Source organism: Crinia signifera, chromosome 9 (assembly GCF_055691185.1).
Source record: "Crinia signifera chromosome 9, ASM5569118v1, whole genome shotgun sequence".
NCBI classification, from domain to species: domain Eukaryota; kingdom Metazoa; phylum Chordata; class Amphibia; order Anura; family Myobatrachidae; genus Crinia; species Crinia signifera.
Genome location: NC_139225.1, coordinates 8,113,450 through 8,125,567, shown reverse-complemented (window position 1 = coordinate 8,125,567; position 12,118 = coordinate 8,113,450). Strand labels below are relative to the sequence as shown.

The window sequence follows — 12,118 nt, the reverse complement described above, 5'->3', positions numbered from 1 at the left end:
CTGTGAAGGTATCCGCGTCCGCTTGCCACGCTTCGGGCGCGGTGGCTCGCTGCGCTCGCCACCCTATTCTATTCTCAACTCCACGCCGACGTGGATAGTGGGGGTATGAAAAGGTCGGAGGACGCGTACCGCCGCCCCTCGCGGGCTCGCTGCGCTCGCCACGCTTCGGGTTCACGTTGATCGTGGGGTGGCGTAAACTAATTTTGGGGGGCCATTTCACTGTTCAGGGGTGTTTTTGGGGGTTTCTGGCCCATTTACCATTGTTCCCTATGATGATTTGGGTAAATTGAGGCATTTAACATTGTTCCCTATGGGAAATCGGGGGCATCGCGTCTGGACCATTTAAGCCTTTTTTAGCCGCCTGCGATGCGACCGACCTGATTTTGACTTTTTTCAATGCATTTCAATGGGAAATCGGGGGCATCGCAGACCACTAAAAATTACACCCGATGCCCGCGATTGTGGCCGTGCTAGGAAACAAGTACCGAAATAAAATGTGGGGAGGAGGCGGGGCCTCCTGGTGTGGACCCCCAGTTAGTCTCTGCAGAGGGTCTGGAGCTGCTGGGTTTTCCCCAGAAACCAGTTTATTTTGTTATTGGGCTATATGGACCATGGGGGGGGGGGGGGGGGGTGCAAAACACCCCCTAGATGTAGCTTGTTACTGTTTAAGCTTTTAAGGGGAAAAAAAGTCCTGGATGTTTTGTGGGGAAAAATTTATCAATTAAGTGATTCATTTTCAGCTGAGATATGTATAAATCGTATGTGATGGTGCATAATTAATGGAACCCTATACTTTTTTAAATATTACAAAAAGGATAACTCTTCAGGGAGTGGTAACAAAATAGTGTCCTATGTGGTACCCTTGATATATATGGGTATGGGTCATAGGGGTCAATCCTATTAACCCCAATGTGTGCGGATGATTCGCTGAGTGTGAATCGCCACGAGACCGGGCACACTTTACGGCACTGAAAAGTGCTTGCACCTCCATAGGGGTGCGAGCAAATTTAAGTGAATTCGGGTGCCATTTTCAGCGTGAAAACGGCACCCCAAACGGCAACTCGCACCCTTCGGGGTTAATAGGATCATTCCCATAGAGTCAACAGATTTCAGATTGACAAATTAAAAGGATGACATGGTCAGTAGGTCGACACAAGCATTAAGTCGACATTGAAAAGGTTGTCGAGTTTTTTTTGCTGTCTGTTGAAATGGCACGGACATGGCATACTGCGTCCCCTTGTACGGCTTGCTTCACTCGCCATGCTTCGGGCACTATTATATTCCCACTTGGATACTAAAATATGAAAAACCACCTTTAAAAAGAAAAACATGAAAAACCCCATGTTTACCTTTTCAGTGTTGACCTAGTGACTCGACCTACAGTGGCGCATCCCTCTATATCTTGAAGAACCCACCAGTGGGACTGGGTGCAGAATTCCTGCTCCCCGCTTCAGCAGCGGAGGAACTAAGGATACTTATCCCATCGTTGTCGTTTTCCAGAAACAAACGTTGAGGCCAAGAAAAGCCTTGTGCCGTCATGGATCAGCTGGAAGATGTCCCGGAGAATGCAGCTGTAATTGTGACTTTACGCGTCCGACCTCTAAATGAAAGGTATCATTGATGGAGAGAACATGGCCAAAAAAAAAATTGAGAAATGGGGAATGACATTTCACTGTAGCAATTCTAAATTTATTTATCCGTATGTTTATAAGAAATGTGAAATATGCCATGTTTTATATTGACTAGTAATTAAAGAATGTTTGCTGGGTGCATGCATCCAACCTTGCGGCGACTGGGTGTGTGGCGGTAATGCTGTTTTTACATATCTGTCACTCCAGTAGCTCACTGTCCATGTCCCTCAGCAGCTCCATGCCCTCTGTCCCTCCAGCAGCTACCCCTCCTCTGAGTACCTCCAGCCCCCTCGCACCCTGTCTTCAGCAAGCACAGAGCCTGCTCCTCTTAGTAGCTCTTATTCACTTCAGCGGTGGTGATGGCATGACATCACATACGCCGTGCCAGAAGAAAAAGCCGCTGGGACAGGCTTTTCTGTTGGAATTACTGTTCAGGGCTGTGGTAGAGGAGGAACTCAGTTCCCCCTACCAATAGAGGTGGTGGACTCAGTTCCAGCCCATTCCCCTGACTTTAACCCCTAACTTTTTAATTTATGAAAACTCAACCGCTCTCCTATGAATATGATATATTGGTATTCCCCATATCAAAGCTCTTAACTAGTGACTTGTATAGTGGTACGAAAAAAATAATACAGTACCTACAATATGTATTAATTGTCTTCCTGGCGTTTTGTCAGCCAGTTCAGCTGCTTACTGGCTTTTAATAAGGTTAAATAAAGATCGGCATCAATAATGACCTATGGGCCACACCACTAGTAAGTCTGACTCCCTTGGGTAAAATATCTGTTGTCCATTACCCACAGATAAAAGTTATGATTCAGGCACCTGCAATGTGCTGGAGCTTTCTGCTGATGTGTATGAACCTTTTCCCTCTTTGTCAGTAACTTCATCTGATAATGGGTGAGATCACAGTAGCGGAGGTGTGATAATTGTATGATGGAAGAGTGCATCCATCTTCCTATTACAACCCCTCCTCCCATCCTGTCTTGTCAGGCTGCAGCATTAACTCGCAAAGTAAGTTACTGTTCTATTCTGTTCTATTAGAGAAGCATGTGTAGTGTGAAGGAACACATGGAAGACCTAAGTCACAGGTTCCTTCGTTGCTGTACAGAGCCCCACACACTTTACCCAACTGTCCATCATTCGGCAAACTTTAGAAGTTCTATCTGAAATAATTTGAGAGAAAAGCAAATTGCAGATTTTATACCTTCACCAAGAACGTGATTATCTGCAGTGCTGGTTTGTGCCTGAACATGGATAGAAACTATTGTAGGAATTCTAGAATGCAGCAAGTTTCCATTGATTTATTTTATTTCTCTCCTACTAAACCTTAATGAAATTTTATATATCTAGTACTCAGGGGCTGCCTCCATCAATAGGCAGTTACCTAGGGTCAGTGTCTGCCTATCACAAGTTCTATGTGGAAAACATCCTTGTTTTACTAAATGCAGGTGGCAGCTGCGGAACGTCTAAGATGCCACCTGCACGCGTTCACTGAAGGGACCGGAAAGTGGGCATTGGTAGTAGTGTGAGGTTGGTTGGGGAAATATGTTGAAGTCTTGCCTAGGGTGCTGAGAAACCTTATTTGGGATCAATCACTTCACAGCAGTATTAACACCAAGCCAGGTTTATGGACACCGAAGCTGTTACTTTCCAAATTCCAATGGACCAAATCTGTGGGGACTATTACACAACCGGAGAATCATAGGAACAAGCAGGACTCCACTATAAGTATCTATCTCTCTGTCTCTGTCTCTCTCTATATATATATATATATATATACTAGGTGATTCATCGCGCCCTACGGGCGCTCTTCACACCGTCGTAAGGGGCTGTGCCCCCTTAATTTGTGAAAGTTTGTATATGAGAAATATGGTTAGAATTGTATGAAAGATGCCCTGTATTGCAACTTGGGTGTCCGCGAGTCGCGGGGGGTGCCACGAATTGCGGGAGGGGGTTGTGGGGCTGGGTTTTTTTTTTGCTGTGAATCGCGGGAGGGGAGGGTTTGCAGAGAATCGCGGGAGGGGGGGTGGCGGGTTGCCGCAAATCGCGGGAGGGGGGTTGCGGGGGTGGGGGTTGCGGCGAATCGTGGGAGGGGGGTCGTGGGGGGTGTGCAGCAAATCATGGGAGGGGGGGTCACGGGGTGGGGTGCCGAGAATCGCGGGAGGGGGGTCGCGTGGGGGGTGTGTGTGTGCCGTGAATTGCGGGAGTGGGGGTTGCGGGAAGGGGGGTGGGGGTGTGACGCGAATCGCCACAAGAAAAAATCAACACAGAAAGGTCAACACATGTAAATGTGGTCACAGGGGGTTCTTTTTGCCACGAATTGTGGGAAGGGGGGTCGCGGGGGGTGTTTTTGCCGCGAATCGCGGGAGGGTGGGTCGGGGGTGTTTTTGACGCGCATCGCGGGAGGCGGGGTCACGGGGGGGTGTTTGCCGCAAAACGCGGGAGTGGGGGGTCACGGGGGAGGGGGGGTGTTTTTGCCGCGAATCGGGGGAGGGGGCGCAGGGGAGGTGGTGTGCGGCGGGCGGCGCTCACCTAGTGGCTGTGAAGTAGCAGTGCTGGGCAGCATGGGGAGGCAGAGGGTGTCTGGCACTGTGGGCTCACTAGGCTGGTTCTCTGTCATGTGAGTCAGAGGCTCCACCCAGCGTTATACACACACTCACACACTTTGAGTGACAGATGTAGCCAAATATATAAGAGATATAGATATATATATATATATATATATATATAGATAGATAGATAGATAGATACTTATAGTGGAGTCCCGCTTGTTGCATGCAAATGCCATGCGATATCGTGAGTCGCTCTGAAACAACATCCGTGTCCGCTCGCCACGCTTCGGGCTCGGTGGCTCGCTGTGCTCGCCACACTATATAGAATCCACTCCATGCCCTACTGGATAGTGGGGTAATGAAATGGATAGTAAATCGCATGCGATCTAGTGGCGCCGTGAAGCTACACAAGTACCGAGGTTACCAATCAGTGGCGCTAAATGTAGCTTTTTAAATCATTACAGAATTGCAATCTTTGTACTTAATACAGAAAATTGTGAAAATAATATGAATCTGTCTTGCAGTTAATATTTTTGTATATTGGTTGCCATTACAATTTCTCCATAAAGGCAGGCACATGCGTAGTGGAGTGGGAAATGCCCAAAATCCAGTAAGTTTGTCGCTGCCGCATCATTGTGATTTTTGGATTGATTCTATCAATACATTGAATGTAAAGTCTGGTGAAGAACCATGATGTAATGGAAAGATTGGCGAGCGATGCTCCAATATTTTCCTAATTTATCCTAAAAATCCAAACTTAACAATTCAATATGGTTGTTTTCAGTCAGTTTTTCTGCCAGTGCAGGTTTGACTTGACTTAAGTGAAATGTCCGCATTTTCAGTTCCCTGATATGTGTGTTTTTCATGCGTAGTGATTTTTTTTCCCGACAGTCGAATATAAATTCAAACAAAAATTGACGAATTCCCGCTGTTGTGTCCTGTGTAAATTAAAGCACCTTTCCTGCAGAACATTTATGGAATGCTGGTCACTTATATTACCCATATATTACTGGTGCGCACAGTATTTTGGGGATTTTTCAGAATTGATCGCTGGGTTACTAAATTGCAGAGCCTTGGTCACCGCCCAGCCAGAGTGAAATCCTGCTCAGTGCGAGCCTATGAAAAGGTTGTGAAAATACGCAAGCTACTCCACAGCAAATGAGTTTTCTTGTGTGCAGTCTGTGCGTAACCCATGACTTATTTGGCCGGTGTGATAACAGGCTGATCGTACCCCACACTTCGGTACGCTTGCGTTCTTTCTTATACAAGCAGTGTTTGCCAAATTTTCTTGAACCACTAAGCTCTGGAGAATCAATCATTTTAACTTTCTCAGTATGAAACATTTTTAGCCTAAAGATGCCCATACAGGGTGCAATGCTATCTAGTTCAAAAAGTACAGGCAGCACATCTGACTGGGACGGGCAAGCTTCCCACACGCACACGTGTCCCAGTTACCGTGTGGCGGGGGATGCAAACCCTGCCCGTCTCTGCTTCAGGGAGGTGGACAGGGATATGCTTATATTGGAGAAGCAAGGATACTAGAGATATTGAGGGCGCACTCCTGAAGATATTTATGCTTGACGTCCGACTGATGTTCTTAAAATGTAACTTTTATTCAAGACATCCTTAAAAAAAGAGGTGTACTATTTACACCCTCTTCATAAGACAATAGTATAGATGTGCAACAAAAAGATAAGAAAATGTGGTTAAAACCAAGACGTGGATGCGTCAATTAAACACGTTTCATAGATTTCATGTATTGTTTTTCTTGTGGTTTTATGTATGGGAATATTATTGATGTTTGTTCATTTATTCTTAATATATGTTACACACCTGATTTCTCTTAATTAGGTTTTATTCTCAGCAAATTATTAAACACTGCTATACTTGCTGGTGTTTCTGTGTTGTCTCCTATGCAACCATTTTTTAAAACAGACTGCTCTATTATTTGGATACAATGTCACACTCTCGTTCTTATGGCAGATAGATACAATTCTATCCTCTCTGGTCTGTTAGGTTTGCAATAGACTGCAGGGATTTATACACTATGATCATTGTCATTTAATACAATTAATCCCGCTGTTAGGGGTTGGGATCATTTGGTCTACAGCATGATAGTGGACAGTCATTAGGTCGACACCATTAGGTCGACATGGGAAAATGTTGACACGGGTCTAGGTCGACATAGGAAAAGGTCGACATGGTTATAGGGCGAAAGGTTGTTAGTTTGACATGTCATTAGTTCGACAATGTCTAGGTCGACACTCAAAAGGTTGACATGGGGTTTTTCACAGTTTTTTCTGAATGTCAACACAGTCGACATGGACACAGTTTAAAGTGCACCGCTTCCCCTTGCATCGCTCGCTGTGCTCGCCATGCGTCGGGCGAGGTGCCTCGCTATGCTCGACACACTATTTTATCCTCCCACCATGCGTTAGTGGATGGTAGGGCATGAAATACCTCCTGTCGGCACATGTCGGCACAAAAAACAGCAAAAAACCCCATATGGACCTTTTAACTGTCGACCTAGACATTGTCGAACTAATGACCTGTCAAACGAATGACCTGTCGAACTAATGACCTTTCGACCTAGAACCATGTCATCCTTTTCCCATGTCGACCTAGACCCATGTCGACCTAATGGTGTCAAAATAATGACTGTTGACGATCATGCTGTAGACCAAATGACCGCATCCCGCTGTTAGATGGTCCAAGTATTCTGTCCTTTGTATTGGGTTTAATAGATAGTGTGTCAGGTGTGAGTTATATTTTCATTGCTGTCTCATTAGTAAATGGACTGGGATACATGTATGTATGCTTCTGTTCCATATATTGTGATATGCAGCCACCAGTACCACAAATAGATTTTTTTTAACTTCACAACTCCCCAACCATTGGTCCCTTACAATTGCCCCAAAGCACCAGTTTGGGAACCACTGCTATACAGTATATGCTATAGTATATATAATGTATAACGAGATGTTATAAATTGAGATTCTTAAGCAACAAAGGGGTCTGTGTACATAAACGTAAATAAAGAACCAGACAATCATCTCCTAACTATTCTTTTTTTTAAACACAGCCTGTAACATGGCAGTTAGCTGATTGGCTGGTACTTTATTTCCGCCCACTTTATCCCTCTCCAAGGCTCAGTACATATACACATAATTCTTCTCGAGGGTAAAATAGCTAAATAGTTTCTCATTTGTTGATTGTGATTCCTAATACCACTTATCGGAGAAACCTGCGGTGCCTTGTATTACAATGTTTTACATTCATATACTGGTGTTCTGTGCCTGTTCCTCCAGTTCACTCCACAATCTCCTATTAACAGATGCTCTTTTTTTTCTTCCTCATAACACAGTTGTTTCTCTATACTTGATAAAGTTTAAAATAAACAGGTCCCGAGGTGGATTGCAGGCATTACAATTGGATTGGCATCTAAGCAGTGGAGCAGTTGGTGCTTTGGTGCCAGGGGACAGAAAACAGCAGGTTTTTGCTGGAGGGGACAACTACGTTATTTCCCTCTTGGTCTGATACAACTAAGCAGATGTCCTAGAATTATTATTTTACCTTCTAGTAATTTTGCTTCTTATCCTCACAGGTACGTGGTTACTTCGTTCACAGATGTAAAGGTACGTTTGTCTGATTCTGTGACACCAGCGCCATCTGCTGCTCATTAACAATGCTGCAATTTTTGCAAGAATTATAGCTGATTAAATGCCAATCTAAAGTCTGCTATCCAGATACACATCTTTAATGTCATTGTTATAACTCTAGGTCGGAGAACCCCAAGCAAAGGTTACCGGTGAGGAGAGGCCACAATCCCAACCCTGACTCTGTTAATCCCTTCAGAGATTATAGGCACCTGCAGAGCTAAGACTTCACCTATAATAAGGAAAGGGCAAATTAGGTCTTCCCCAACTCCGGTGCCACCAGGCCTTACGGGGAGACAAGGTGCCCAACAACTCCAGTGCAGACAAGAGGAGGGCTAACTGAAACCCATAAAAATGGGAAACAAAACAAAATGTGGCACAGCTGTCCCCCACGGGAAGGGATCCTCCAGCAGTCTAATGTACAAGTATTATTAGACAGGTGACCCCTAAGCAGGTCTAATCAGGAAGATAGTGAAGTAGGAAATAGTGATACAGTTTCCTACCAAACTACTGTAAAATGCAACAATGCATGAAGGTGTTAAACATATGTACCTTTAAAAGTTTGATTTGTAAACTGTGTACACGGTTATATACCTGTTTAGTGGACCTATTTCACCTCTTACCATGCAATAAATAGATTGTTAATTTTATCCTACCATATTGATCCAAACCATTTTTAGCGCTCCACACCTTGCTTTTTCATTTTTCCATTATACAGGGGCCTGACACCCCCTAGAGGAGCTGCTTGACAAACCACCCTATTAGGCGCCTGTTCTCTACTAGCTTCGGCTATTGGTACACCTTCTTTACATCCAAACATATAAACACTATCTAAAAGCTAGGCCCATGGATTCAACAATGCAAGAAGATAATAATAATAGGAGATAACTACACACGCAGTGCTGATAGTAACCTGAATGTATGCAAGAGAGACAATATAACTCCACACAGATACAAACTGCATAAGTGACAACAGAGAAAATGCAAAAGATGCACTTATCTATGTTCAGACAAGGTCTGGGGGAACCGGGAGTTGGTACCAAGGGTGCCGGGCACGGACAGAACCCCAAAAGCAGGACCAGCGGCAGACAGCAGGAGACCTGGGACACAGGCAAGGCAGGGCTGCAAGAAAGAATAACCGGCATTGTGCAGAAGACGGCTGGAGAGTTTGAACCTGGGCCACCCAATCAGGAAGCCCCCCCGGTGTGTGACGTCAGCTGCCCCTATCTTCTGACGCGCTGAGCATCTCAGATGATACTCTTCTTAAACATTATTTATTTAGTAAAATGGCTAAAATATTGTTAAAATAGTATTTTTTATTTGGCGGTTTTTGCCCCCCCCCCCCCCCCAATCTGAATAAAACTGGAGTAGTTATAATGCACATGCCCTCATACACTACTGCGAGGGATTGCATGAGATACCCTGCCAACCAGTTGGGTAGTTGACGATGCATTGACTGCCACAGGATCCAACAAATCCTTGTCAATGTGCAAAACAATGCTTTTATTCCATAAGCGGACATTTCAGGGCATCATACTTGACCAAGTTGTAGTTGTCCTGAGTCCAAGGTAGTCAGCCCAATTTACCCCAATAACACTTGGCAGGCTTCTACATATCTGCCACAGGTTTTTGGGCACATCCACCCCTGCCTGGCATAAACAGACTCTGTATGGTATTGTGAAAACAGTTTAGCAGAAATAGACTGAATTGGTTAATCTCGATTATGTCAAGCAAATGGACCCATGAATCCACAATTAATCAACCCACTTGTGCACATTGCTGGTGATTAGGTTAGAAAATTGGAAAACTCCAATATGATAGAATTCTTAGGTTTTTCCAATTCCGGGCTAAAAATCTGAATCTTGGTTGAATGTCTAACATGTTGAGTTTTGCCAATAATCCTAGTATTGAAAATCAGTTAATGATCAGATTGGTAAATCGGATTGCGAATCAGGTTAAATGATATATAGAAACACTTTACTAAACAAACAGGGGGCCAGACATAGTGGCAAGAGCACCCCACTGGATATACAGATCTTTTTGAGGTCATAGTACCTTTTTTGTTTTATTCAAAAATATACATTTTAGGTTCATTCAGTCTTGCGTGTATTTTCATTCATTTGTGTTGAACAGGGTTTTGATTATCCTGTGTTAACCATCAAAAGTTCCCCTACTCTTTTGTTGAACTTCACACTCTCCATTTTATGCTGAATGACAGTCACGAACCAGGACTCCTAAGTTACTAAAAAATGTAGCCACAGGCATCCTTACAGCAGCGCCCCATAATGCATTGGACTGGCCGTCACACACAGCTGGAGGGAGGAAGGGGGGTGAACTCTTTAAAAGTTTCACAGCTAGAAGGAAAAAGCTTGTGTGACAGGTCCCTGCGGCAACAAGGTTAACACTTTGTGTGCCAGGACAGATAAATATTCCTTTATCTGCAACTCTTCTTGAAAGCTGCCCCCAGCCTTTTTGAATCAGTAAGTGTCAATGTATATCCACTGGTGTAATTATATTATATATATATATATATATATATATATATATATATATATATATCTATAGACATCTGTGCAAGACTGTTTTTCTCAAATTGAGTAACCATTAAACTTATTTATTTTAGGGTCGTTTTTCAACAGGGTTCAGCTCGTTTAAATTAGTTGCGTATGGTAAAAGGTGCGGCAGCCATTCGGCTCCTAACTGTAATGTATTTCATAAACGAAAGTTGGGAGCTGATTGACTGGCGCAACAAGTTTTAAATGGCTACAACTTGTTGATGGGTCCCAGGGGCAAATGCCAGATAGTCACTGGTGGGTTTCCAAACATGTATGTATGAATGGTATATTACACACAAACATGGCACATCAATCATACAAAGACTGCGGAGACACACAGACACACAAGCTACATTGGAGTCCTGCCTGTCCATCTTTTCCACTGGGCTGGACAAACTACTTCCCAGGAGCCCCACAAGCATAGGGGCCCCAAAGCCTCTATGACTGCATCATGCCTAACATGAGTGAGGAGCACCGAGAGAGGAGCCACTGCTGCAACACCAAGACCGAAATCAAAAGAGAAGAAATCAAAAGGAAGGAGGCAATAAAAAAAGATGAGCGAAGGGCAGCAAAAGCTGCATGATGGAGGGCACAGAGTGAAAAATGGGCGCACATGAAGGGGAGCAAAAAAAAAATGAGCAATAGATTTTTTTAACTTCAATTCTTGTTATATTATCCAAATATTTTGGTGGATTAATGTCTGCTGTACAGCATGTTTTTTTTTGTGTCCAGGTACCTTTTTAAATATGTTTTGATTTACATTTTTGGTACTTATGTATTATCTGGGCTCCCATGTTAAATGCACCCCATTTTTTCATACCCCTACTATCCAACTATGCACGGAGTTGATTTTATATAGTGTGGCGAGCGCAGCGAGCCACCGTGCCCGAAGCGTGGCGAGGGGACGCGGTCTCATAAGAAAAACGGGAGCCCAGATATTACATAAGTACCACATTTTTATTCCAGTGAGGTTGTTTAGGTAGGGGCCCCACTGCACTGCACTGTAGGGGCCCATAATGCTGTTAAGATGACCCTGGCTGTCGGCAGCCTGTCTTTTAGTTTAAAAATGGACAAACAGTAGGCCACCCCACCGCTCCCTTCTGGCATGTATGTATGTATGTATGTCCCTGATTATTACAGACCAGATCTAATGGCAGTGCATTGGTTTCATATATATTATACTGTATATATATATTTAAGTATTAAATGTGTACTGATAACACAAACAAGTACAAGTAGGCTTAAAACCTACTAAATGATGTACAAATTTGTTCTCAAAATGGGCAAAACCATGTGGACTGCAGGTGGGGCAGATGTAACATGTGCAAAGAGAGTTAGATTTGGGTGGAGTGTGTTGAAACTGAAATCTAAATTGCAGTGTAAAAATAATGCAGCCAGTATTTACCCTGCACAGAAACAAAGTAACTCCCCCAAATCTAACTCTGGGGTTTATTCTAGTTCATTCTTTCTGACAAAATCCTTCTTAGATGGACAAAACCATGTGCACTGCAGGGGGGCAGATGTAACATGTGCAGAAAGAATTAGATTTGGGTGAGTTATTTTGTTTCTGTGCAGGGAAAATACTGACTGCATGATTTTACACTTCAATATAGATCTCACTTTGAAGAAAAACCCCACCCAAATCTAATTCTCTCTGCACAAGTTACATCTGCCCCACCCGCAGTGCACATGGTTTTGTCCATCTAAGAAGGATTTTGTCA

General features: G+C 43.8%; 1 long non-coding RNA gene across 2 annotated transcripts in view; it reads right to left on the bottom strand.

Annotated features, from left to right (window-relative positions):
- The window catches only part of LOC146037086 (uncharacterized), a 46,108-nt gene that overhangs the window by 10,364 nt on the left and 23,626 nt on the right, over positions 1 to 12,118 (bottom strand). Inside the window, exons 2-3 of one of the 2 annotated variants that reach the window (XR_014460984.1) lie at positions 7,760 to 8,964; positions 1,350 to 1,600 (exon numbers count right to left, since the gene is read on the bottom strand). This is a non-coding gene — a long non-coding RNA (uncharacterized LOC146037086). Of the gene's footprint in view, positions 1 to 107; positions 1,601 to 7,759; positions 8,965 to 12,118 lie in introns of those variants that run through there. The other variant, XR_014460983.1, reaches the window with a different exon arrangement.